Raw genomic sequence first — 25859 nt, forward strand, 5'->3', positions numbered from 1 at the left:
AGAATGTTCTCTTTCCAGATGATGATTAAGATGCTAATAAAAAAAAATGGTGCCAGGTACCACAACAGCAACAGAACTTTGCTGTTTTCTGGATATTATTCTTTTTTTTGTTTTTTTTTAATGGAATGTGCTGAATGCCTATAATTTTGTTCAGATGATTGCAGAACCTGGAAAAGCTGTTGCTGCTATCGATGCATAACATACTGGTATTATTTTTCTTTCTATATAAATATAAATATATACATACATGTATATATATGTGTATATATATATATATATAAATTGAATTTTGGGAAACTTTAACGGTGCTGTCAACTTTGGAAAAAGTTATATCAATTCACTGTGTTGAGTTGGCATTGTACAGAAATGAACAGCCATATTGGTCTAGAAATGTTAATTTTTTTTCCATTTGTACAGGGGTAACACAGTGTACTAAATATGTAAGTTCATATCTATGTGGGTTTGATTACAGAAACTAATAAAGTATTCTCTAAATAATAAAAAAAGAATAAGATAAGACTACAAGAGCAAGAAGCAATTTAAATATGTTAAAGGACCATTTTCATCTTCAGAATTAAGGATTATTTTAATCTTACATCATCGCCTTTTCTCTTTTACTTTCCTGTTTAGTTTTATTTTAGGATTCCCTATTTTTAATGTTCATACAGAGATTTCTTTAACTGAAATACCGAATAGTTTCTCTGGTGCGAAAAACTATAATGGTACACAGGATCCTAATGAGATAATTAATAATGTGAAATAGGAAGTAAAGGGCTAAAGGTGTAAGGAAAGTGGGAAGGGTGGGGGAAAGGTAATAAGGGAGAGGAAAAAAATATGAGAAATTGAAAAAATGTAAATAAAGTGTTTGTAAATGGGGAGGGGAGGAGGGGGTGAAGGGAGGGCAGGGACAAGGGGAAAAAATGAGAACCAAGACCTGTCATGTGAAGGTACAGGATCCCAATGAAGAATGTAACTGTATTGTATACCTAGATTGTACCAATAAACTCAATAAAAAGAAAACAAAAGTCTTGTAAGTATGATTTCAATACGTATTTTATTTTGTTTAGGTAAGAAATATGAGGTGTTTTTCTCCTCCCCTGAGATACTAAATAGCTGTCACACAATCTCTAAGGGTTAGAGATAGAATTTAAAGTCAAATCTGCGCAATGAAGATTTCTTCTTAAATAAATATTGATCTTATTTTATAAATTACAACCACCTATCAGTGCAATCAACCCTTTCCAACATGGGGAGGCATCAGTGACTTAATGAATTTTTGTTCATCTTCATCATTTTTGCAAGAATCCAGAAATTTTCCAGGCTCAGAACTTTGGAAGCTGAAGTGAGAGAATAGCCATGAGTTCAAGGCCAGCCTGAGCTGCAAACTGAGTTCAAAGTCAGCCTGAACTACGTAAGAAGACCCTGTTTCAAAAAACCAACAAACAAAAAATAATCCAAGTTGAATCATCCATCTTCATTTCATGAGAAAGCTACCTCACCAGTGCTGAAAACATAAATACAAGTATAGAATATAGTGAAACTTATGACAGAAAGTCACTTACCATGTGGAGCAAAGGAGACTTTTGCTGTATTTCACCAGGGAGAAATACTAAGATCATGGATTGCTTCTCTCAGTGTGCTGAGCTACGCAGTGTGTTGATTTCCTTGGAAAGAGCATAGCAGTGTTTTTTTCTACTCTCTTTGCTGTCATTTCTGTCTTATAATCTGCAAATACCTAATAGTCGTTATTAAAGTGCAGGAACTATTGACTCTTTTCTTCAATAAACACTGCTGGGAAGCTGTTTTCTCCTCCTTCCTTGCAACCATAGTAACCGTTGTTAGATAATCCATGGTTGCTAGACTCCTCAAATGGACTGACATTTCTGAATAAACATGATGTCATAATCCAAGAAAAATAAGAAAAGTCTTTGGAACTTTACTGGACTTCTTTATAACTGTAGTATTTCAGAATAAATTTTTATAGCTTAACGTGCCCCTTCCAACTACTTTGGAAAGTGCAATCTGCACAGATTTGTATTTCTGCTATGAGAACAGGTGGAGAAATACTCATACTTATTTTATGGATAAAATACATTTTTGTGCCTGGATCCAGAGGTTGACTAATTCAGTTAATTTTAATAACTGCCTTATAAGTAGGTCCTAATATGATCATCCTTTTTCAAATGAGAAAGTTGAAATTTAGAAATTTGAGTCTTATGCCAAAGCTGCATAGCAATAAAAGTGAAGCTGACGCTTGGACCTGCTGTGACTAATTCCAGGTTAGAGGCTTTGCTACAAAACACCTTGATAATTCATTTGAAGCCTAGTACACACACTTTCCTTGTGTGTGCTTATTCTATTACCAATTAGCTAGCAAGTAAGATTTTACCTAGAAAATGCATACTCCCAAGAGATTGGTAGAACCAAAGCAAACTCCTCTAAAGAGAAGAAAGAGAAAGCATCCTTGGCCAAAAGAAGAAGGGGAATGTTCACAGCCTCAGTTTCTGCTAGTGAGACACTACAGCAATCCTGGGACCATTTGCAGGTCTCCAAGACTGGCTCCTGCCTGTACATAGCTGCAATCTTGGCTCCTGTGGAGAGCGGCCAGGCATATGGGATGTGTAATGACCTGGCATAATTCATCCACCAATATTTTGGTAGTTGCAGCTAGAGTCTAATCACACTCAAACATTGAAAATCTGCTACTTTATCATTATATCATATCAGCCAGCTTTGTAAATTAGGAATCAATATGGAGAGTGTTATGATTTGGATCTTAAACACCCATATGTTAAAAGCTTGGACCCCAGGTGATAGTTCTACAGAGAGGCGGTAGAACGTTCAGAAGGTGGGGCCCAGTGGAAGGAAAGGAAGTTATATAATTGACTGTGGGGATATTAGGATCTCTATCACTCTCTCTTTATTCCTAGCCACATAAGATGAACAGATTTACCCCACCATGTGCTCAGCTCAATATGGTGCAGTGTCACCACAGCCTAAAAGGAACAGAGCAAATCATCTATGGGCTGAAACCAGGAATCAAAGTAAACTTTTCTTCTGTTAAATTGACTTTCTCAGGTATTTTGCCACAGAGATGGAAACCTGACTAACTCAGAGACCACAGAAGGACAGCCTTGTATAAATGTATAGATGTTTGAGGACCTTCAGTCTTCAAAATGGGGTTTTCCAGGGGCCCCATCCATGACAATGCACTGTGAGGAATTATTCTCAAAACTATCCAGATCTTTTTGAGCATGTGACAAAGGAAATGCAGATAACATAGATACTATTTTTCAGAGTGGCAAAAATAAAAATTTTGATTATGTAAAGTGTAGGTGAGGTTGTGAGGACAGACATACTCTTGTTTGATCTCTCATAGGACTATTTTTTTCTTTTTATTGAGTTTACTGGTACAATCTAGGTATACAATACAGTTACATTCATCATTGGGATCCTGTACCTTTACATGACAAGTCTTGATTCTCATTTTTTCCCCTTGTCCCTGCCCTCCCTTCACCCCTCCTCCCCTCCCCATTTACAAACACTTTATTTACATTTTTTCAATTTCTCATATTTTTTTCCTCTCCCTTATTACCTTTCCCCCACCCTTCCCACTTTCCTTACACCTTTAGCCCTTTACTTTCTATTTCACATTATTAATTATCTCATTAGGATCCTGTGTACCATTATAGTTTTTCGCACCAGAGAAACTATTCGGTATTTCAGTTAAAGAAATCTCTGTATGAACATTAAAAATAGGGAATCCTAAAATAAAACTAAACAGGAAAGTAAAAGAGAAAAGGCGATGATGTAAGATTAAAATAATCCTTAATTCTGAAGATGAAAATGGTCCTTTAACATATTTAAATTGCTTCTTGCTCTTGTAGTCTTATCTTATTCTTTTTTTATTATTTAGAGAATACTTTATTAGTTTCTGTAATCAAACCCACATAGATATGAACTTACATATTTAGTACACTGTGTTACCCCTGTACAAATGGAAAAAAAATTAACATTTCTAGACCAATATGGCTGTTCATTTCTGTACAATGCCAACTCAACACAGTGAATTGGTATAACTTTTTCCAAAGTTGACAGCACCGTTAAAGTTTCCCAAAATTCAATTTATATATATATGTATGTATATATATATTTAAGGTACAAGATATTTTACATTCACAGAGGTGTGATACAGTACTGTCCTACATAAATAATACTAGAATCACTTTTGGTTTGAAATTTGCTTTGTTTGCAAATAAGATTGCTACCCCTGTTTTTTTTTCTGGGCTCCTGTCACATGGAGAATTGTTTTCTATCATTTCACTTTCAATCTATGGGCTTCTTTTTGCCCTAGGTGTGTTTCTTGTATACAACATATTGTTGGATTTTGCTTCTTATTCCATTTTGCCAGTCTATTTCTCTTGATTGGTGAGTTGAGGCCATTGACATTGCTGGTTATAACTGATATGTACTGACTTATTATTGACATGTTATTGGCCTTTTGTTGACTCTTTTTACTTTTTCACCTTTTAATTTCTTGCCTTGCCTATTTGATTTGGTCTGTTGGGCCTCATGGTGTTGTTGCCTTCATTGTCTTTTTCTAGGATCTTGTTTAGAATTGCTTATAGTGCTGGTTTGGTATTCATGTAGTTTCTCAGGTGTTCTTTGTTGTGGACTATTTTTGTGGTCATTTTGGTGGGCAATTTGGCAGTAGTTATTAAAATAAAAACTGTCTCCTTTATGTCTCAACAGTTCCATTTCTGTGAGACTCCCCAGAGAAGCATTTGCACAGGGAGAATATATGATGCTGCATTATTATTTTGTTAGCAAAATTAAAGCAACCTAAGTTCCAGCAATAGAGAAGTAGCGAAGAAACTGTGGTTTGAGTATGGAATCCTCTTCAGTAGTTACAGAGAATAATGCAGATTTCATATGCTGTCTTGGAAACTTCTCCAAGATATTCTGCCAAGTGGAGGTGTACCATGTTAACATCTGTGTACCACCTCCAGCATCATAAATCAAACTATTCAGCATAGATATTTTACTTAAGTGCTTGAAATGTAGATGCATACATTTAAAAAGTTTTACATTAGCCAGTAATGGTAGGTAGCTCTATGACAGTGGCAGTGACTAGACTGAAGGTGGTCACTGAGGACTTTCTTCATATCTATTATATTTTAAATATTATTTTTAGTACTGAGGATTGAACCCAGGGGTACTCTGTCACTGAGCCACATCTCCCGCTCTTTTTAAAAATTTTGAAACAGTCTCCATAAGTTTCTCAGGTTGGACTTTGAATGTGTGATTCTCCTGACAGCTGCTTGAATAGCTGGGGTCACAGGGGTGTAGCCTGCCATGCCTGGCTGAGTATGTTTGTTTTTTTTTTTTAATGAATAGCATATGATTGTTTACAGTATATGTAATTAAATATTTTTTAAATGATTGCAAAGATTTTGCTATACTAGTTCTTAGAAAGGTATTATTGGTGTAATGAAAATTTGGAAATAACCCAATTGTCCCACAGCAAGGAATTAGTCAATTATGGGATTCTCATGATGGAGAACATTATTATTCACACGTCAACCTATCATTCCATGGCAAAAATGTCAAGTTCTAAAACGCAAACACTTTAGTCCAAAGTCTTTTAAAGAGTTAGCATTAAAGTCAGCAGCATTGATGATGGAAATAATCCTCAGTATTGCGATGATAGAATAAATGAGGGCCAGAATAACTGCAGGAAAAGAAAGCCTGGCAGCTGGGTCAAGAATGGAGGTGTTGAGATTCATAAAAGGATATCCTAACATCTGTCACCTTAGACTTCCAGCTGAGAGCCCCTGGGGAGCAGAAAACACAAGGGAGGGCTTTCTCCAAAGTTCCTTCATTTGCTCAAAGAATGGGTGCAACAAAAAGAACAGCATTGCCTTTAGTTTCACTGAAATTTCATAAACAAGGAAGATTAAACTGATTACAGAGGAAGAGGCTGAAAGTCAAACTTCATACCTAGAGTCAGAGGAATTTTATGTCAGGCCACTGTTGTCTGATCTCTAGGCTCATTCTATTTCCTGAAAAAAAAAAAAAAAAGAAAGAAAGAAAAAGAAAAAATCATTTACTATCTTTCTAAAATTGCCTTGAGCTCCCCTCTTCCATCTCCTCATGAAGAAGTTATTTAAACATTAACCATAGAGTCACTCCTTTCAGTTTTATGTTTCATATGACTTCCTGTCTTATTCGCACTGATAAAGTCATTGTGATTTTCTCTTGTTGACCTGCCTTTCATTGTGCCAGTGGTTACCCTAAAAACAGGCAGGAAAGGGATCGATGCCACCTCCATCTTGTTAGCTTTTGTATTTGAAGCGTCATCTGAATGTCACGTTCTAAAAGCTTGGCTGTCAGTCTGTGGCACTACTGGGAAGTGATAGAGCCTTCAGGAGATGGGACCTAGTGGGACGAATTTAGGTCATTAGAGGTGGGCCCATGAAGAGGGAACTGGGCCCCAGCCCATTTCTCATCTGCCATAAGCTGAGCAGACCTCCTCTGTCACACTTCCTGCCATGACGTACTGCCTCATCACAGGCCCAAAACAATGGGATCAAGCAACCGTGGACTGAAACTTCTGAAACCATGAGCCAAAATAAAGTTTTCCTCCTTTAAATTGATTACCTCACGTGTTTTGCCACAGTGATAACACATACCCCTGCAGTAGTGGCACAATGTACTATCACAAATGCTGCTGACAGTACCTCTTGTCTTCACCCTACTTGTTCTGGATCTTTCTGGAGTTGTTAAAGTGTAGGTTCAAATTGCAGTTGACTCAGCTGTTCCCACGGAATATGATCCTTCATTGGATGTCAGCAGACAGGAGAAATTCTGGTTCGCTCTGTTTCACCACTTGAGCAGACTTGATCAGGCCAAGAGCTGGGGCCTCCTGCCTCTCTCCAAACTAGAGACTGCATCTCATACCTGTGCAGGACACCTCCAGTTTGTTGGGAAGATATGCCCACCCCATGCTCACTTCTTCATTCCCTGTGTGGAACACAGAGCCCCATAGCACCTTCTGAGAGCAAGGTCAGGTTGTTGATACCCTTTATCTGGACTTACCAAGAAATTGCCTTATGTCCATTGAATCCTAAGAAATGTCACGGAAAATAGTGAATGTCCCCTTGAAAGTCAAGAATGAATGTTAGAAAATTAAGGGGTAGAATTAGTCACAAAGAAATCGTTTAATGAAGAGACTTTACATTATGGAAAAAGAACAGAGACAAAGGAAGGAGAAGAGAAAAAGAAGGTAAATGAGAAAAAGGGGAGAGGCTGAGATTTCTCCCGTCTATTTTTAACTTCAGTAACAGTATTTTCCACCTCCAGTAGCACTGGAACTTGGGTAGATTTGCACCGTTTCATATTTCTACATGGTGAGAGTGGGAAGTTTGGGCCGGGGATTTAGCTCAGTGGTGCCACCACCTGCCTCTCAAGTGCAAGGACCCGAGTTTGGTCCCATTTAAAAAAAAAAGAAAAAAGTGGGAAGTTCAACAAGATAAGGGGCAGAGAAAGAGTACAGTTGGTCACCCCAGATAAAGGAAAGGAATAACAAAAGGCCAGAGAAATAAGGAAATTTGGAGAGATTTCTGTTCAACTCCTTTGCTTCATCATTCTTTTCCTCCAACTGGATTGAAACACCATTCACGCCCTGCTCTTACAGCTGTACCTAATGTTTGCTCATCACGCAGAGGATGGACAACGTAAAGCCCCGGGTTTGTTTTACTTTAAATGGGCTGGGAAAGAAGCCCAGGAAGGGCAGTCTGGGCTGGAAGGCAGATTCTGTCAGAGTGCTGGCCCTCTCAGCCCGCAGAAACTGGTGGGACCAGCTTCAGAGATCTGAGCAGCAATGTACTTTGTCTCTGTGATAAAGACGGTAAACATATTTAAAAGCTGTTCTGGATTTACTTCACTTGTAGCCTGATCCTGAGAGTATATTTGTGCTTTTGAGCAATACTGGCACCAAGCATTTCGATGGGCTGAAAGGAAAATAAAATCATGAAGGGAAAGGTGAGAGGAAATTCTACAAATAAGACATAGACACGCACACACACACACACACACACACACACACACCAGCAGAATGGTAAATCTAGATAATTCTAGGAGAATTAAGAGAATAAGGGATATATGGGCATTGAAAAAAATATTTTGGAGTAAGTTTATGTTAGAAATAAAACCGGTTAATGTCATATTGGGCAATAAGATACATCTTTGGAGTTATCATTTCTGTTGAAAATTGTTTGCATTTACTAGACAAAATTTGTAAGTTAACATGTAACTTCACAAAATGTAGAACTTTACCCAGAAGTAGACAACACATTGAATGAATGTACATTCCATCAGACAATTAAGTGGTTTATAGGATATTAGAGGGAGGTGCTTCCATCCCTTTGACTTATTCTCAAGTTTAGGAACTTTCCTTGACATTGCCATCAGAAAACAACAGAGATACAGCATTTTGAGGATAATCACTAGAAAACCAAAACCATTGGTGCTAGCTCTCAGCTGGACCTTACAAATATGTAGAATCAGCCAACTCTTGTCTCCTTTTTCAGAAGTGTTGGGGCGCACATCTAGTTCACCACTTCCTCTACCTTCTTCTCATCACTGTTTGGTTCCTATGACTTAAAAGTGTGTTTACACTTTTATTTCTAGGACTTTCTTTCAAGTCACAGTACGTCGTGCTGCTGGCACCTTTATTTTAAGCATTTGGGGGACAAAGACAACTGTGTCATGACTGTTACTTGGAATCATGAACATCATGATTAAGCAATGATTATAAAAGGATTCCAATTTTAAGATGCCCTTAATTTCAGATATTCTAAGTTGTGAGTGGAGAAATGTGTGCCTTGCAAATGACAAAACATGGTGTATCACAGAGGAAACACAAAGTTAGAGTGTGAGGCCAGGCTAGTGTGTAGCACATATGTAGCAAAAATTTTTGACTCTCCACAAGGACTAATTTCACTTCTCTTATCTTGATACTAAAATTTAAGTGACAAGCACATCTCACTCCTGAAGAGAGGAATGCAGAACACTTGAGAAGAGTCAGTAATAGAATCCCTGATCACCAACATCTACAGACCCTGCCTCTCCTCATTCTTAGGTTTGTGGGTCACTAGCTCTCAGAGAAAGAGAAGGTTCTGAGGTCTTTCTGTTGCCGTGAAATCAGAAAAACATGAATCAGATTGCTCTTTGATTTGGATGCAATAGCATGTTGTTTGGATTTAAAATGCCCCCCCAAAAGATATGCTGAAAGCGTGGTCCCCAGCTGATGGCACTACTGGGAGGTAATTGGCACTGTCGGAGGTGGGGCCTCATTGGAGGAAGGTTGCATATATTTGCACCTTGCCCTCCTCTTGCTCTTGTGGCCTCCTGTCCACCATGAGGTGAGCCACTTCGCTCCACCACTTTCCCCTGCCATGATGTTCTGCCTCACCAGGGCTCCAAGGCATCAGAACCAAGTGACTGTGGACTAAAACCTGTGAAACTCTGAGCAGAAATAAATACCACATCCTTTAAGTTGACTCTCTCAGGGATTTTATCACAGCAATGAAAAGCTACCGAATACACACATCTACTAACCCCCTAAGGTTCATACCAGTAGGAACACAACAGGATTTCACTCGCTGTGAAACAGTACACAAGAACTTCCCTGCATGTCCCACATCATGGCACACTTAGCAAATGACAACACCCATTCAGCCACTGGGTTCAGTGGAGGGACTGGCTGGTTCAGCAAGATTGGCTGTGCGGATTCTTCTTCTTGCATCTCTAGGAAAAGAAGGCCTCTGGCGATTGTCTATTTTCCTCCTGCTCTCTCACAACAGACAAAAACTGGGGGTGGTTTCCAGAGCATGGGAGTGACTGGACCAGTAGAAGAACGTCTGTTAGAAGAAGGGGTGGGGTAAGCTTTGGTTGGGGAAGGTTGAGGAAAAGTTCTATCCTGATCTGGCCAAGTGCCTGGGCCTTTTCTATGTGTTGTACATAGGCCTGGAGAATATTGAGAAGCTGATAGGCGACGACCGGCCTTGGGCCACTTTGATGGCAATGGGGGAGACACAGGACTATTCTGGGACGCTGACATTTCCATGACCAGCGTACAGCAGCTCTGCTATTTTGAGAACATCTTTTCCTGTGTATTGTCTTAGAAACCCCAGCGACTTGCTGAGCTTGCCCATGAATAACATTCCCATGAACAGCATGACCAAGACAGATCTGCAGCCTGTGGTGTTCAGCCTGCTGGAGATGCCAGAAGGATGTGTCAGTCTAAACAGGGGACTCTGTGCCTGGAGGCAAACTGTGGGGAGTGTGCTGCGCTCTGGCTAAGCACACCAGCGAACCGTGAATGATGCTGACTCCCAGAGCATGTGAGAATCTGGCCTCCCTGCACCCCAAGACCTGTACAATGTGTTTTCTTGTACACCCCGAAGCCCAGCTGCAACACTGAGCTGACCCTGTCACTCAGCCAAGTCAAGGCCAAAACCTGGACCCGTGGCTGGAGCAGCACACATTAGACCTTACCCAGCTGCGACCTTGTCTTGTAGCCCAGGTTCTGAGGCGATTGCACAGAGTCACAGTGAACCTTCTATCGTTCTAGTGTTATTTAAATACACACACACACACACACACACAAACACCTTTTTTCTTTCCTTCTTTCCTTTTTCTTCTTTTTATCTTTTAAAAATGAAGGATGGCTGGAATTTAACTCAGTGGTGCTGCCACCTGCCTCAAAAGTGCAAGGCCCCAAGTTCAATCCCTGGTACCAAAACAACAACAAAGACAAACTCCAAAAATGAAGGCTATTGCTCTCACAAAAAGAGAGGAAAGAAAGAAAACCAAGAAAGAAAAAGTCGGACTGATCAGGTTCCACCAACCTCCAGCCCCTACCTACGGCTCTCTGCAGCACAGGGCCACAGCAGCTCTCACATCGAGTGTGAAACTCTGGCCTCACTGGTTGTAGCTCACCTTTGAGGAGCAAAAGTGAAACCCTGAAATGAGAAATAAAACAGGCCATGCTCTGGTGAGAGGATGGTGTAATTTCTGGCCACTGGAAGAAGTGAGTAACCAATCTTTCAAAATCAGTAGTCAGAATTCAACTGTAGCTCGGTTACAGAACTCCTCACACTCTGCCCAGATGGGCACAGAAAATGTTTACTTTGCTTCCCTCTTACCGTTCAGCTTTTCCTCATGAGCCTACACCCACTAGGTCATAGGAAAAACAAACAAAACTATGTTTAGTATGATCTAGTAAATGGCCTGTGTGCAGTAATACAAACTGTTCCAAGGGTAAGGCGAGCACTCAGTCTCTGCGGTGGTAAAATGTGAGCTCTCAGATTTCATTGCCTTCCGGCTCCTCTGTGAGAGGATGCCTGTATTCTGGACTGAGTGGCCATTGTAATTCACCCTCTAAAATGAACACATTTTTTTTTCTAATTTTAAAACATGTGCCTAGTTTAGCAAACAATGCATATAAAAACAACACTTGCAATTCTTTCCAAGTCCACCTCTACCCCCAGGTAAATACCATTAGCAAAATCTTTCCAAAAATGTTCTCTGTGGATGAGCGAATATAGCAGAATCTTAAAAACAGGTGAGTTTTCTAATTTTTACATAGAATCACGATGTCTATCTTATTCCATAATTTTTTGTTTGTTTATTTTTGAGGCACGTCTCACTACGTTGCCCTGACTGGCCTCCAACTCCTGGGTTCAGACAATCCTCCTCCTCCTCTGGCCGCTTGAATGGTTGGGGTGAGAGGTGAGCGCCACCACTCCTGGCTTCTCTAGCATTCCTTCCCTTTACAACCACTGCTGGCAGAGGAATCCAGGGCAGAGAGAATGTGTGTGAGAGAAAGGAGACATTATGCGTAATTGTACGAGGAAAACAGACATGAATTGGTGATGTTTGTTCAGTGCGATCATAGAGGATAGGCGTGGCTTTGGCAACCCCATGGAAGAAGGAACAGTTAGGTCCATTTTGTGTCCTGTATTTACCCTTCAGTCTGTGCCACAGAGTGGCTGAGTTGGGCAACTTCCTGTACTGTTGTCTGCTGAGGTGCTGCTGGCCTCATCTGACCTTTTGGGATAATGAGCTGCGGCCCCCACTGGAGCCTAAGGAGCCTTTTTTTTTTTTTTTCCCCTGAACTTGATGTGGATTCACCAAGGCTTTTCTGAAGCCATGCGAGATCTTTGCTGTGTGATGGTGAGCTCAGCATGGCCACATTCCTTTGCTGTGGCACCTGGAAACGATCGGGGTTCCAGTGTTCCGCACGTAGGTCCTGGACGTGCAGTGTTTCTGCCTTCACTTCATCTCTCACCAACTTGCCTTCTTTTCGCTAAGCCATTGCCTTGTGCCGGCGTGGATATGTTGCCAAGCTGATAGCTGGGCTTCTTTGGGAACCTGAAACTTCCTCTTCCTCTGACTTCCAACTCTGAGGTTCCCAGGCTTCCCTTATTTATCTGGGAGTGCCTAAGGCCGCTCTCTTCCTTCTCAAAGGCTGGTCCCGAGAGAAGGGGTGAATCAAATCCCAGAGTTTGTTCTCCTTAGCCTGTCTCTCTTTCCCTTCCTCCTGCAATCTCTCAGACAGGCAAGCTGCAGTCTTCCTATTTCCTCCAATCACAGCATCCTTCTGTCTCTGGTCCACAGTACGGCTCAGCTGTCAGTGATAAGTTGTAGGATTTACTCTATGTGGAAAGTTGATCTGAGTGTGTGACTTGGGTCATCTAATTGAGTTTTAATCTGCAAAAAAAATTGAGAAAAATCTCTAAACAGCAATGTGTTTTCAGGTTGACCACTTACTTCACTACAGATAGACACACAAATCCAACTCGGCAGTCAGTGTTGAAGGGAGATACCACGATGATGGTAGATATCTGGCTTTCTCCCAAGGGTCTCAGACCCATTTTGTCAAAGGGCAGGAGGCCCTGAGCATCTACTACACGTATGTGTAACACAAGGCCTGGTATTTCCCAGTTCTGCCACAGCCTTTGGCTCTTTCATTGCTCTTTTTGCCCTTGAACTTGAGACGAGGAAGGAGGGAAAGGAAAGTGAGAAGAGGGGGCTCCCTCCACCCACATAACTGCAACTGCTGCAGCTCATCAAAACAAGAGCCTAAAACAGTCGCTGGAAAGTACCTTGAAGGGTCCCTTCATAGAAACAGCAGCAAAGAGAAAAAAACCAGCAATGACTGTTGACAGGAGGCTGACACTCTCCCCTTTCTGGTCCTACGTTTATGCCTTCTTTTCTAGCTTTTCCCATCAGCCGTCTGTCAGGGCTCACTCCCACCGTGAAGCTCTTCCTGGAATTTGAGATAACTAGGTCTTGTCCTCATAACCCCATGGTCAGTGCTCCTGGCACCTTGTAAGAGGAAACATCAGGGTAATGCGTCAGCCAGGGAGTGGCAGCCCCACAAGATTTGGGAAAAGGCAGAGCTGGGCCTGAATCTATGATTTTGAGTGTGAGTTTTTTCATTTACACAATGGAGGTATTCTCATCTACTTAGGCTGCTGTGGGGGAGCTGCATATATCTATGGCTCATATCCTCTGCTTTTGGAGTTGGTTTGATGTGTTTCTGGATATATTACCACATGAAGATGGGTCATAAAATGGAAAAAAAGTCCCAGAATTCCCCAGCACCCATATGTAATCTCTCCATAATTCAGTTCTTATGCATTGGCTATTTGCCTGGCATAATGCTAGGAAATTATAAAAATGTGAGATGATTAAATATTGTTTTATAACAGAAAGTATGTGTGATATCATAATTCCAATCATCACACATTAGATGACCATCATTTCATCTGGAGATTCACAGTACTTTAGAGTTTGTACTTGCCCAAAATCACAAGGAAGAACTTAACTCAGATGTTGGGCTATCCCCTCACCATATTCTTTACTGATAAAAAATAATTGCATAACAAAACCTAAGATACTTGACATTTGTTCTGAAACGTTTAAAGCAGTTGATAAATCAGGTCCTGGGCAAGGCTTGGGAAGAAACATTAAGTTACCTAGAAACTTCCCAATTCCCATGGAAACTCCCAGTTGACACCCTGAAGGCTGCAAATGAAGTTTGTGGTGGTTCTGAGAAGCTGACAGCAAAGCCTGGAGAGAGATCAACCCTGAGGAATTTCTCCTCTGCAAGGGACCGATACCCCAGTAGCTCTGCTTGGTCCATGACAAGAGTTTTCTTTTCTAGTTATGGGCGCTGACCCCTCTAGAAGCTGCCCCAAACTGCTGCTGCCTGAAGACACAAGGCACAAGGCCTAGAGGTCCCACTACCATTTCCTTTCAGGCTGAAGCTCTGAAAGTTTTTGCTTTCCCATTATCCTTTAATAAACTCATTTGTGATCTATTTCAATGACCTGGAACACCCACCTGAACCAAATGTCCAATTTAGGTCACTCCTACTTTTCTTCTTAGAAACAGAAAGTAGGGGTAACAAAGGGGGCCATAGAAGAGCAGAAGCCAGGAGGGTGAGGGTAAGTGGAGACAGCATCTGCTGTGCCGGGAGTTTGGATTAGGGCAGTCAGGGCACCAGCAAGGGTGAGTGGGTAGTGTAGTACTGAGAGTGACTCGTGTCAAAAGGAGAAACAAAACCAGGCACTAACATGGTAAGGGCAGATTTTAAGCAGTAGTTTACTAAAACATAAATAGTAGAAGTCCAGCATGGACTGAACTCAGTTTTAGTTTGCCCAGGCGTAACAGCACTTTAAAGGCAGAATGATAGGGAGAAGCGTGAAGGCATTTTAAGGGTGCTAATGTCATCTCAGGAGTGCAGTTGGACAGTTAGAAGCTGTGGTAGGATATGCTCAAGTTTTCCTGAGTCAAGACTGAGGCCTAGTTGAGAAGAAGCTCAGGAAAGCCTGACTCAAGTTGGGTCAAGGAGACCTAGTGGCCTGAGGTGGTTTCCTTTATGTTGAGCATCTTTAAAAGTGGTCCTTCCTATGGGCTCCCTTTGAGTCTTCAGCCAGGCTCACTAAATAGGCATTCAGGGTTGCAATGTGCTGGGTACCCTGCCTGCATGATTAACTCTGCCTGTTGGGGGAGATCTTGGGAGAGTAGGGGCCCAATTTTAACCCTGACTAGGGCTGCTCAGAGAGAGGAGAAGCAGGCCAACTCAGAGAAGCTCTGGAAACAGCCAGGATTTTGGGGCCGGAGCCCTGGTTCTGACATTGTAGACAGATGAATTCAGTGTGACTCCACATGTGACTGCCATACATGATTACGCTGGCCTCTGTAACAGCCACAGACCAAGCAGGATGTGGAGTTTTTGCTGAGCTTTTTACATGGTTTGAATAGGAGTGGTGCCAGAGGGAACAGAACCGTCCTAGCCTTCCTGGCCACATGTGAAAACTCTCTGGAAACCCTTGAAGGAAGCTGCATGGGTCCCAAATTCTCCTTGGAGCCCAGAGCATCCTGGGAGATGGTGTTGGTCTTGGCCAGCAGTGACTGAGAAGTGAATAGTACCCCACGAAAAAGGTCACAGAGGAATATTTTATTTTATCTTAGTGAACGCTTATTATTTCCAGCAAGTAATTCCTCATTGTTGATGTCCATGTGAGACTAGTAGATTTTGGCCTGTAACTCAAGGTAGGCAATAGAAATGCCATGACAGTGACTCTGTAGGAGGCCGTTTGCCTCCTCATTCATTTATGAATTCACTTATTCACCAAACGTCTTCCACTACGTGCTAGACACTGTCCTATGTATTGCAGAGAACAAGACACAAGGATCCCCACCTGACTGGTGGCACTGACATTGTGAGGAGCATAGACATGTACTTTTCCTTCAGAAATACTTCTGAGTATGGGGTGCAGGAAGGAGTAAAAAAAAAAAGGAGGAACAGAAGAAGAAGAAGAAGAAAAAAAGAAATGAGAAAGCAGAAAGGGAAGAGTAAGAGGTAGAGAAGCCCATGTCAGACCTGAAGGGCCCATCACACGTCTTCGGGGTACTTCTAGTGGTTACCATGGTTACTGGCCCCCAAGAGCCAGCCAGCCCTGAAGCTGAAAGCAGCATATTTCTGTGATTTTTGTGTCATTCATATAGGACAGTTCCAAAGCCTTTGTGTGGGATGACTAAAATTCACCGGTACACATCTACTGAAGACAGCAGAGAAATGGCAAGATTACGGGACAGAAGGATTTGATAGAGTTAAATGATTGTATGATTTAGGCTTCTAGAAGGAGTAAAAGGGAAAGGTAAAAAAATGGTGGTCCACGACTAGGGCAGGTGCAGTGGAGGTTATGGACAGGTGTTGGGTTTTGATCATACTGTGATCAGGAAAGTGGCTAAGGCAGGAAAGGGAACATGATCATTAGGCAAACAAATTACATACACTAAGACTAGCTTGGAAGAATTACTGAAATCAGTGGTTGGCAAATTATGGCCCACTGGCCAAATCCAGTGGACAAATACCTACCTTTGAAGTAAAGATTTATTGGAACACAGATGTGCCCAATTGTTTATGTAGTGCTTCCTTTCATGCTATAGTGACAAGGTTGGAAATGGGAAATACCTATTATTTGACCTTTTCGGAAAATATTTGCTTATCCTTGACCTAACTGGATAATGGTATATTGTTTATATACTGTTTATGTGAACAATGTTCTACAACAACATGTAAATGGAAGAAATTTTGGCAAAATTAAGGAATAATCAGGGAATACAGGTGTATTGGTTATGAGTTCCAGTTATATTATGTGATTCCAGTGGAGTCCAGTCTAAACATAATGAGATACTTTGGAGTCAACATATAAACGTTCTGTCCTTTTTGAGAATCTCAGCTCTACTGCAGAGTCAGGAAACTGATTCTTGAAGCGATCCTCCCATGCTCCTTATCTAAATTGGTTCCTTGCTATTCCCTAACACATCACCTTGCTTAATTTTTTTCATAGCAAGTCTGCATTTGTGCAAAAGATGTGGGATGGAGTATTTTTACTTGCTATGAAAAATTTCACTCCTATTTTCAACTTTTGTAGATATTAAACTTTTCAGAAGCAATTTTATTATATTTCATTTTCTATTTTAAAGTATACTTAACATTCTTTTGACTTATTTCTATAGTTAAATTAAAATTGTTATTAGAGACTTCTTTTGATCAAAACTCAAGCCACCTTTTGTTAGATAGAAGTGAGTACGACATGGTGAAATGGGAAGCAAGGGTCTAAAGGTGTAGGGAAGGTGGGGTGGGTAGGGGAAGGGTAATAAGGGAAAAGAAAAAAATGTGAGAAAATGAAAAGATGGAAATAAAATATTTGTAAATAGGGAGGGGAGGAGGGGGTGAAGGGAGAGCAGGGACAAGGGGAAAAAATGAGAACCAAGACCTGTCATGTAGAGGTACAAGATCCCAACAATGATTGTAACAGTACTGTACCCCTAAAATGTACCAATAAACTCAATTATTTAATTAAAAAAAAGAAGTGAGTAAGGAAATAAAATAGTACATTTTCTTAGCCCTTGCAGAGATGAAAATATCTTTTCATTGTTTTCTCAAATGAGTAACAATTTTGGCTCACTACAGATTTTGAGTCATATTTGTTATGTCTCAAAACTTTAGCTATGCATGTAGCTCCAGTGACTTCTGTCTCTTAATGAACTGCTGCTATGTAACAAAGGTCACATGGAGTTTGCATTTTTCTTTAAGCAACTTCAAAAAGTTTGATGATGTACTGTGGAAATATTCAGTGTTTCTGAATGAAATAGCCATGTTTTGAGCTCTAATTAATTTCTCTTGGTCGAAGGTGCTTTATTTTTTTAGACTTAATTGTTATCCATACCAGGAAATTATTCTTATATCTCCATGTTTTTGTTCAGTTGCTCTCATTTCTTCTTCAGAAACACCAATATTATCCATAAAATAGTTTTGCAAGCTGTCATCTCCTTCCCCGTGACATTTCGTCTCTGTGCACTTTTCTTCACGTTCTGGGAGAGAATCTCAGGTTACTTCGACATTGTATGTTCTGTTTCTGCTTCTTCAATTCTGCCTCTCACTACCTCCTAGGCACTCTTAATGTTGCTATTGCATTTTCAGACTTTCTTATTATCTTTTCATATCCACCTGCCACGCTATTCAAGCCAGAAACCCACATCGTACTTAACACCTTGTGGTCTCTTATGTCTTCCATTACCAGTGAACGGTTGTTTCTGCTTCTCAAAATTTCTCTAGACTGTCCGTCTGTCTCCATTTTTAGGACTATTACTGAAATTCAGTTCCAGGTGCCACCGTCATCTTTCTGTCCTCTTGTTTTCTCCATTGTCCCTTCTAGTCTGTTTCCTATAGAGTGTTAATGTACTTTATTGACACACATTTAAATACATGTAAACCTGTGTAACATGTATGTAAACACATGGACACATACACATATATGTGCATGAACATTTACAGATAGGCACATTGTGTATGTACTCAATGGCTCCCTCTTTTGCTTAAACCCAGAGTACTTTGGCTCTAAAGGTTATGCATTAACTGACTGCTGCTTGTGACTGTAAAGCATCTTAAAATGTTTACCAGCCATGCTGATCTGTTTTGGGGTCTTCAAACACTTTTCGCCTTGAAGTGCAATGCTTCCTCTGCCAGTGGCTCTTTCCACAGCATCCTCAGACCAAATAACGTTCCTTGGCAGACATTTCCCTGACTACTTCATCTAATACAGCCGGCCAGCCAGATCTGTGGAGATCCACACTCATGGATTAGACAAACTGCAGGTCAAATATATTGGAAAAAAACTTTACATGTGTACTGAGCATGTGTAGATGGTTTTCCTGTTCTTTCTTCCTTAAACAATGCAGCACAACAACTGTTTTCATAACATCTGCAGTGTGTTGGACATTGTGAGTAATCTATAGGTGAATTCAGTACATGAGAGGATGTGCAGGGTTATACACAAACGCTGCCCCATTTTGTACAAGGGACTAGAAATCTGTGGATTCTGGTATCCACAGCGGCTCTTGGAACCTGTCCCTTACAGACACCAAAGGATTGTGGTATGCCAGGATCACCTGCCGTCCTTGTATCTGCCATTTGCTTGTTTTCTTAATAAATTATTTGTTTGTTATTGTATTGTGTATGAACCCACAATATGTAAGCTATATCACAAGTGCCATCATATCTGTTCAACATGTCTCTCCATTCCTAGTCTGGGACCAGTCTGTTTTGTTTTTGAAACAGTGTCTCAGTATGTAGCCCAGGCTGTTTCCCAGGTAGACTTCAAACTCGTGATCTTCCTGCCTCAGCTTCACCAGTGCTGGAATGACAGGCACACACCACCATGACAGGTTATAATGGTTCTTAATAATTACTGAAAGCATTAGTTAGTCATATTCATATCGCTTAATTTTTATCTCACCCCAGTCTTTCTGTTCTTTGGCTCCTGTTTAATGGAGACCGTATCTTTTTATACCCTGTAGAAGGCTCTTGTTTCCTGAATCGTCTAGATTCTTCTGTAGGTTATTTTTAGAAGTCTGATTCTTTTGATTATCTAGATGAACGCCTTTTTCTTTCCTCCTTTCCTTCCTTTCTTTTTTTCTTATAGTACTTGAGATTGAACCCAGGACCTTGTACTAGGCAGGAACTTGATCACTGAGCTACACCCTCAGCCCTTTTTGGCTTTTGATTTTATTTTGAGACAAGGTCTTTCTAAATTGCCCTGGCTGGCCTTGTACTCAAGATCCTCCTGGCTTAGGCTGCAGAGTAGCTGAGACTACAGGCGCATGACACTGTGCCCAGCTATGAATTCCTTTTTCTATTCTCTGTTACTTTTCTAAAATTAGCTCTTCCCATAGAGTTTTGTAGCCTTACTTATTCCTCTTTAAGTGAAGTATTTTTTAAGAGGCAGGGCAGCTGTTTGTCTGCTGCCCTGCCCTCTGCTGAGGGATCCTATCCTGAGAGCTTCCTATTCCCAGAGCATGGCCCGTCAGTTCTGAGGCCCAGTCCCAATTTCTGACATTGACCTATGGTGCTAATCTATTCGATTCTTTGATATTCTTTTTTGAGTGGAGGAGGGCATGAAACTTAAATTTCTAACATACAGCTAAATAGATTTCTTTCCTGTACATCTCTTCATTAGAGAATGTTCCTTGTAGGGACTGTTTTTCCTAAAAGGAAACATCCAGGTTTTTCTATTTTCTGTACAAATGTTTTTTTTTTTTGGTTTGTTTGTCTTGGACACCCCCCCCCCTTTCTGTGTAGGGTGAAGGCAGTTAAAAGGGGAATGGGATGAGGGGTGAATATTCCGATAATGAATTGGGCGACTCAAGCAGTTAACGCCAGTGTGATCTTTGGGATGTTTCAGAATTCAAACTCTTGGTCCTGGAATGAGAATAGACTAGAGGTAAGAATTTTCTTCCAACTTTTTTTTAGGTGGTCTCAGTTTCGAGAGGTAAAACTTGCCTGAGCCTGTTGGTAACTTTCTAACCTTAGCATGTAGTCACTACATCTTATTCTAAATTTTCCATTCAGTTTTCAATTGAGCTTGATTTTGGTAATGGTGTGAACTTTTGTTTGTTTTTTTGTTTGTTTTTGGAGGCTGAAAAATGTTGCATTTTGAGGTTGCTAGTCAGATCTTATTAAAAATCAAAATGTTATTATTTTCATATTAGATATTGAGTTGGCTTTCTTCAAAACAGCATGATGGCCAGTCAATGTATGTTTTTTTTAAATCATCTGTGATTTAGGAGTGCACATTAAAGTAGATTCGAAGAGCCATTTTATATGACCATATTTGGTTGAGATTGTAAAGTATTTTTTCTTCTTAGCTACAGTGAACACTTATTCTGTACTTTCTATCCTAATAAGCTAAGAAAACCAACTACTGCCCATTTTTCTTTGAATTTAATCCTCCCTTTCTTTTCTATTGTCAACTACATATGAAGAGGTATGGTCTAGGAAAAAGCATAAAGGTCCTTGAATTTGTTACAGAAAATGATATTATGTGTTTTATATTATTTTTTGGGTATTGTGGATAAAACCAGAAGAATTAACAAAACGTGTATATATTGCTCAGCAACATTATACAGCAAACATGTATATGTATATAGTGCTCAGACACTTTAAAATATAAATTAAAAATATTTTAGTGTGTAAACCATATATTTAGTAGAGTGCATATGAACATAAATAGAATATATTTAATAGGCATTTTATATATAAGGAGTTATAAAGTATGTATGGTATCACTGAACATCAATATTTAAAATATATAGTATATGCAATTATGATATATATATGTTATAAATTTATATTCAATTATATAGGTTATAGAATACATGAATGTAATATACATCAAACATGCAAATATATAAAATAGTTATATATAAGTATACTAAGTGGGTTTTCTATTTTAACTATATTATATTAAATATATATTTAAATATTTTAAAGATACCTAAAGTTATCTCTACTGCAGATATAACCATTTTCCAACTCTTATGATTGTGATTGAAGTTCAGACACACACACACACACACACACTCACGCACGCACGCACTCACTACAGGGCATCTCAATCACTAACTTTGAAGGCAATGACCTAGGGACTAAAGGAAAGCTTTAGCTCATGGTGGCACTCCAAGCTGTAGACTGTGGATTAACACAAAATCTGTAACGGAGCCAGTGGACTTGGTGAGCAAATACTTGCAATAAGCCTGTTGATGTGGTAAAGTAAAGTTTAAAGCCATTTCAACTCAAAACAGGTTAAGGATTAAGGGATAGACTATGCTGTATTTTGAAAAGAGAGCTCCTCCTAGTGGCTACTCACTTGCTGACGTCTAAAATTGAGTTTTAAGAAATGCAATTTCAGGAAGGCAAGTCTCTCAAATTGTTTTCTTTCTACTTTTATTAACTACCCGTGTACTTAAATTAGGTTTCACCCTCTACCATCTCCTTTATCAGGAACGCGTTTATGTTTTCAGTAAGTGTGTTTGTGCATGCCGACTCACTTTTGCTCCGTTTGTAGGGTACTGCAGACAGCTGGAGTTGCTATAGTTCTAGAGTACCGGGCGGCGCATAGCAGGGAGTCTTTAATCTAGGCCTGCTTGTTTTTTTGAAAGGGTCCATGTTCCATATGACTGGCATGCTGGCAAGACCTGTAGTCATCCTGGGGCCTCTAGAGAAGAAAAATCCAAGCCTGCTTGGACAGCTCCAGAGTCCCTCTGGGGAGAGGACCCACATCCTCTCCTTGGGCGTCGATAGAACGTCAGGTGTTACTGGTGGAAGCTTCTTGGCAGGGATAGGAAACGCAACCCTTAAAATGTCACAGAGTGCAGTTGACACAGATCCCAGGTCAAGACAGGACGCAGAGCTGCCTTTGTCTTCCCTCTCGACTTGTCCAGTTCCTTAAGGACGCAATGTCTGTGCAGCTATGCAGAGAAAATTATTCTGAAAAAAGAGTGGCCATATTCACTTACTGAGTTAGAGCAATCCTGCAGCCATGTTGCTGGCCAGGCTCATAATGGTAATGAGCAATGAGGTGATTGCTAAATTTTCAGCCCTCTTACTCCAGTTATTATAAAGTAGTGTGGGGAATGGAACAGTACTTTAATTACTGTGCCTATACAAGATAGCACATCACAGTTAGCAATGCTGAAGCTGAGAGAGGTTTCTGCAGGACGTATAGTTTTTACAAGGATAAGAGACAGATCACATGTCCGATTTAATGACAATCGATTTAAGACTAACAGATTAGAATGCAATTACATAGGGCAAATCATGGTTGAATTAGAGCTACTATGGTGTCATCATTTTTAGATCCCACATATTAGGGGAAACATATGAAACTTGTCTTTCTGAGCCAGGCTTATTTTGCTCAACACAAGGATGTCCAGTTCCGTCCATTTTCTTGAAAGTGATGGAATTTCATTCTTCTTTATAGCTAAGTAATCTGCCATTGTGTGTATATCCACATTTTCTTTATCTAGGAGTTGATAGGTACCTAGCATGGCTCCATATCTTGGGTATTATGAATTGTTCTGCAACAAATGTGGATATGTAGTTTCTCTATAGCATGCTGACTTAAATTCCTGTGGGTACATAACAAAGAGTAGGATAAGTGGGTCGTATGATAGATCTCAATTTTTGAAGAACCACCATACTGATTTCTATAGTGGTTGTTCTAATTTACATTTCCACCAGCTGAGTAGAAAGATTATTTCCTTCTTTTTGAATTCTTTACCTATTCTAGACATCAATTTTCTGTCTGAAGAGTAGCTAGAAAGGTTTATCTCCCATTCTGTAAGCTCTCTCTTCACTCTGCTGGTACTTTCTCTTCCTGTGCAACAACTTTTAAATTTTTTGTAGCTCCACTCATTCATTCTTGCTATTATTTCTTGTGCCATTGGAGTTCTTTCAGAATTCCAATGTGTCTGTAGCTTCCAAAGTTTCCTTCTATGTCTATGGCTTTCAATATTTTCTTCTAGCAGTTTCAAAGTTTTACGTTTTATGCCTCGGTCTTTGAACTGGTATTTTAACAGGGTGAGAGATACGGACCCAGTTTCAATCTTCTACATATGCTTATCCACCTTTCCCAGCACCATTTGCTAGGCTGCTTTTTTCTCCAATGTATGCTTTAGGCTCCTTTGTCCAGAATCGCATGGCTATAATTGCATGTATTTGTTTCTGTGTCCTCAATTCTTTTCCACTGGTCTATGTGTCTGTTTTTGTGCCAGTAGATTGATGTTGTTGTTACTATGACTTTGTAGTATAATTTGAAATCAGTATTTTGATATCTTTAGCCTTACTCTTTTTGCTCAGAATCACTTTGGCTTTTTATTTGCCTGTGAATTTTAGGATTGTTTGTTCTAGTTCTGTGAGGAATGTTATTGCATTTTGATGGGAATTGCACTGAATCTGTAGCTCACTTTTGGTAATATAGCCACTTAAAATATGAATTCTGCTAATCCATGAAAATAGGAAGACTTTCTATCTTCTAGGGTCTTTTTTCTTCAGAGTTCATAATTTTCATTGTAGAAGTCTTTTACTTCTTTGATTAGGCTGGATCCTAGATATTTTTATTTTTTTGAAGCTACTGTGAATGGAGTTGTTTTCCTGATTTCCTTCTCAGTGGGCTCATTATTAGTGTAGAGAAAAGGTACTGAGTTTTCAATGGTGACTTTATATTCTGTAGAGCTCTTAATGGTTTTTGTCAAATGCTCAGGAGAAATACTTCTCTTGACTAAGATTTAAAAGAAGATGAGACCCCATTGCCCATACTTCAAGGAATCTGCTTGTAGAAAGCAATTGTGTCCAGATAGACCAGAAGTGATATCTGTGCCTGTCTTTGTTGTAGCTTAGGCCTTAAATTTCACCCAAAGTCCTACATGTTGTAGACTTGGGAAGCAGGGTCATTAGGAGTTGGGGTCTCCTGGCAGTACGTTAGTCCATTTGGAGCACACCCAAGAAGAAATTATTGGAACTCTACCCTTTCTTCTTCCTCTTTGTTTCCTGGCCACCATGAGGTAAATTACTTTGCTCTACTCACACTCTTCTCCATTATGTACTGCCGTGCCACAGGCCCAAAAGTAGTAAACCATCAGTTATGGACTGAAGCCTCCAAAACTGTGACTTTAAATGAGTCTTTCCTTTTTATTAAGTTAGTTATTCCAGATTTTTTGTCATAGTGATGTAAAACTGACTCGTACAGTCTTAGCCAATTTTCATTTGCTATAACTGAATACCACACACTGGGTAATCTGTAAAAAATAGACTTTTATTTAACTCATGCTTCTACAGGCTGGGAAGTCCAGTATCAAGATGTTGGTATGTGGTGAGAGCCATCTTGCTGCATCAAAACATGGTGAAGGGCATCACATGGCAGTGCAGAGTGAACACTCTGCCTTAGGTCTCTATTCCTTTTCTTTTAAAGCCACTATTGCTGCCAGTGGTCCCCAACTTTATGACTTCATCTAATCCTAATTATCTTCTCCAATCCCACCTACAAATACCATAGGAAGTTAGCAACATATGAAACTTTTGGGGGACACATTCAAACCCTAGCCATGACCTTGCTTGATCCCTAGATCTGAGCTCCTCGAAGGCCATGTAAATGACAGGTTGAGTACACTGCTGAGCTCTGAAGCAGACAGACAGTGTGTGATTCAGGAACACTCTGGGCCTGGGCAGCCTCCTCCAACTCTGTGACAGACACTGGCAGTCAATCACAGCATTCTGCTGAGGAGTGCTCTGCTACAGAGGATGGCCCAGACTCCTCCTGATCATACAGCTGCGGACCTTCCCTCTTCTGAGGCGCTTGATCCTTCTTGAAGGATTCACCAAGTTTGTCTTTGCATTGCATGAGCCTCCATGTTCAGAGACCACGTCCTATATAATGACTGCTTTGGATTTGGTTTTGTGAGTTCCTTGCCTATGGATATTCTGCATTCTATAAAGCTACTCCAGCTTCTGCCCGTCAAAAGTTAATACCTACAGAAGGTGAAAATCTACTTTAAAATTGCTGGTGAAATGTAGACTGGGTGGTAGGAATATAGAATTGATTTTACGTAGCAGTGTGGATTTACATAGAGACAAGATGCAGTTGAATCAAACCCATGAGTAAACTTTTCCACACTGTTTTCAAGACTGAAATTAGACTGGAAAAGGATATTTACTGACTAAGCAGGCACAGTTAGAATTTCAATGGTAAAACACTCCAAAACGGCTCAGCGAAAGCAAAGGGAAGTGATCCCCCTACAAATTGCTCGGGAGCCCCAGATAGTCTCATGTACCATACCAGGGTGGCACGTATGCAAAATAGTCCAGTTTGGAGAATGAAGATTATTGTAATGCAGTATGGAAACACACCACTCTCAAGAAACCCTAAATCAGCACA

At 40.2% G+C, this 25859-nt stretch overlaps 1 protein-coding gene across 5 annotated transcripts in view; it reads left to right on the forward strand.

The window, feature by feature from the left end:
* The window catches only part of Enpp6 (ectonucleotide pyrophosphatase/phosphodiesterase 6), a 251160-nt gene that overhangs the window by 43386 nt on the left and 181915 nt on the right, over positions 1 to 25859 (forward strand). For 2 of the 5 annotated variants that reach the window (XM_033765423.1, XM_033765421.1), the window contains exon 4: positions 11704 to 11796. The exons of the other annotated variants lie outside the window; for them this stretch is intronic. The gene's annotated coding sequence lies outside the window, so the exon portion shown is untranslated. The remainder of the gene's footprint in view (positions 1 to 11703; positions 11797 to 25859) is intronic. 5 annotated transcript variants of the gene reach the window in all.

This window comes from Fukomys damarensis, unplaced genomic scaffold (assembly GCF_012274545.1).
Source record: "Fukomys damarensis isolate Sample0158 unplaced genomic scaffold, DMR_v1.0_HiC HiC_scaffold_18, whole genome shotgun sequence".
Lineage (NCBI taxonomy): Eukaryota > Metazoa > Chordata > Mammalia > Rodentia > Bathyergidae > Fukomys > Fukomys damarensis.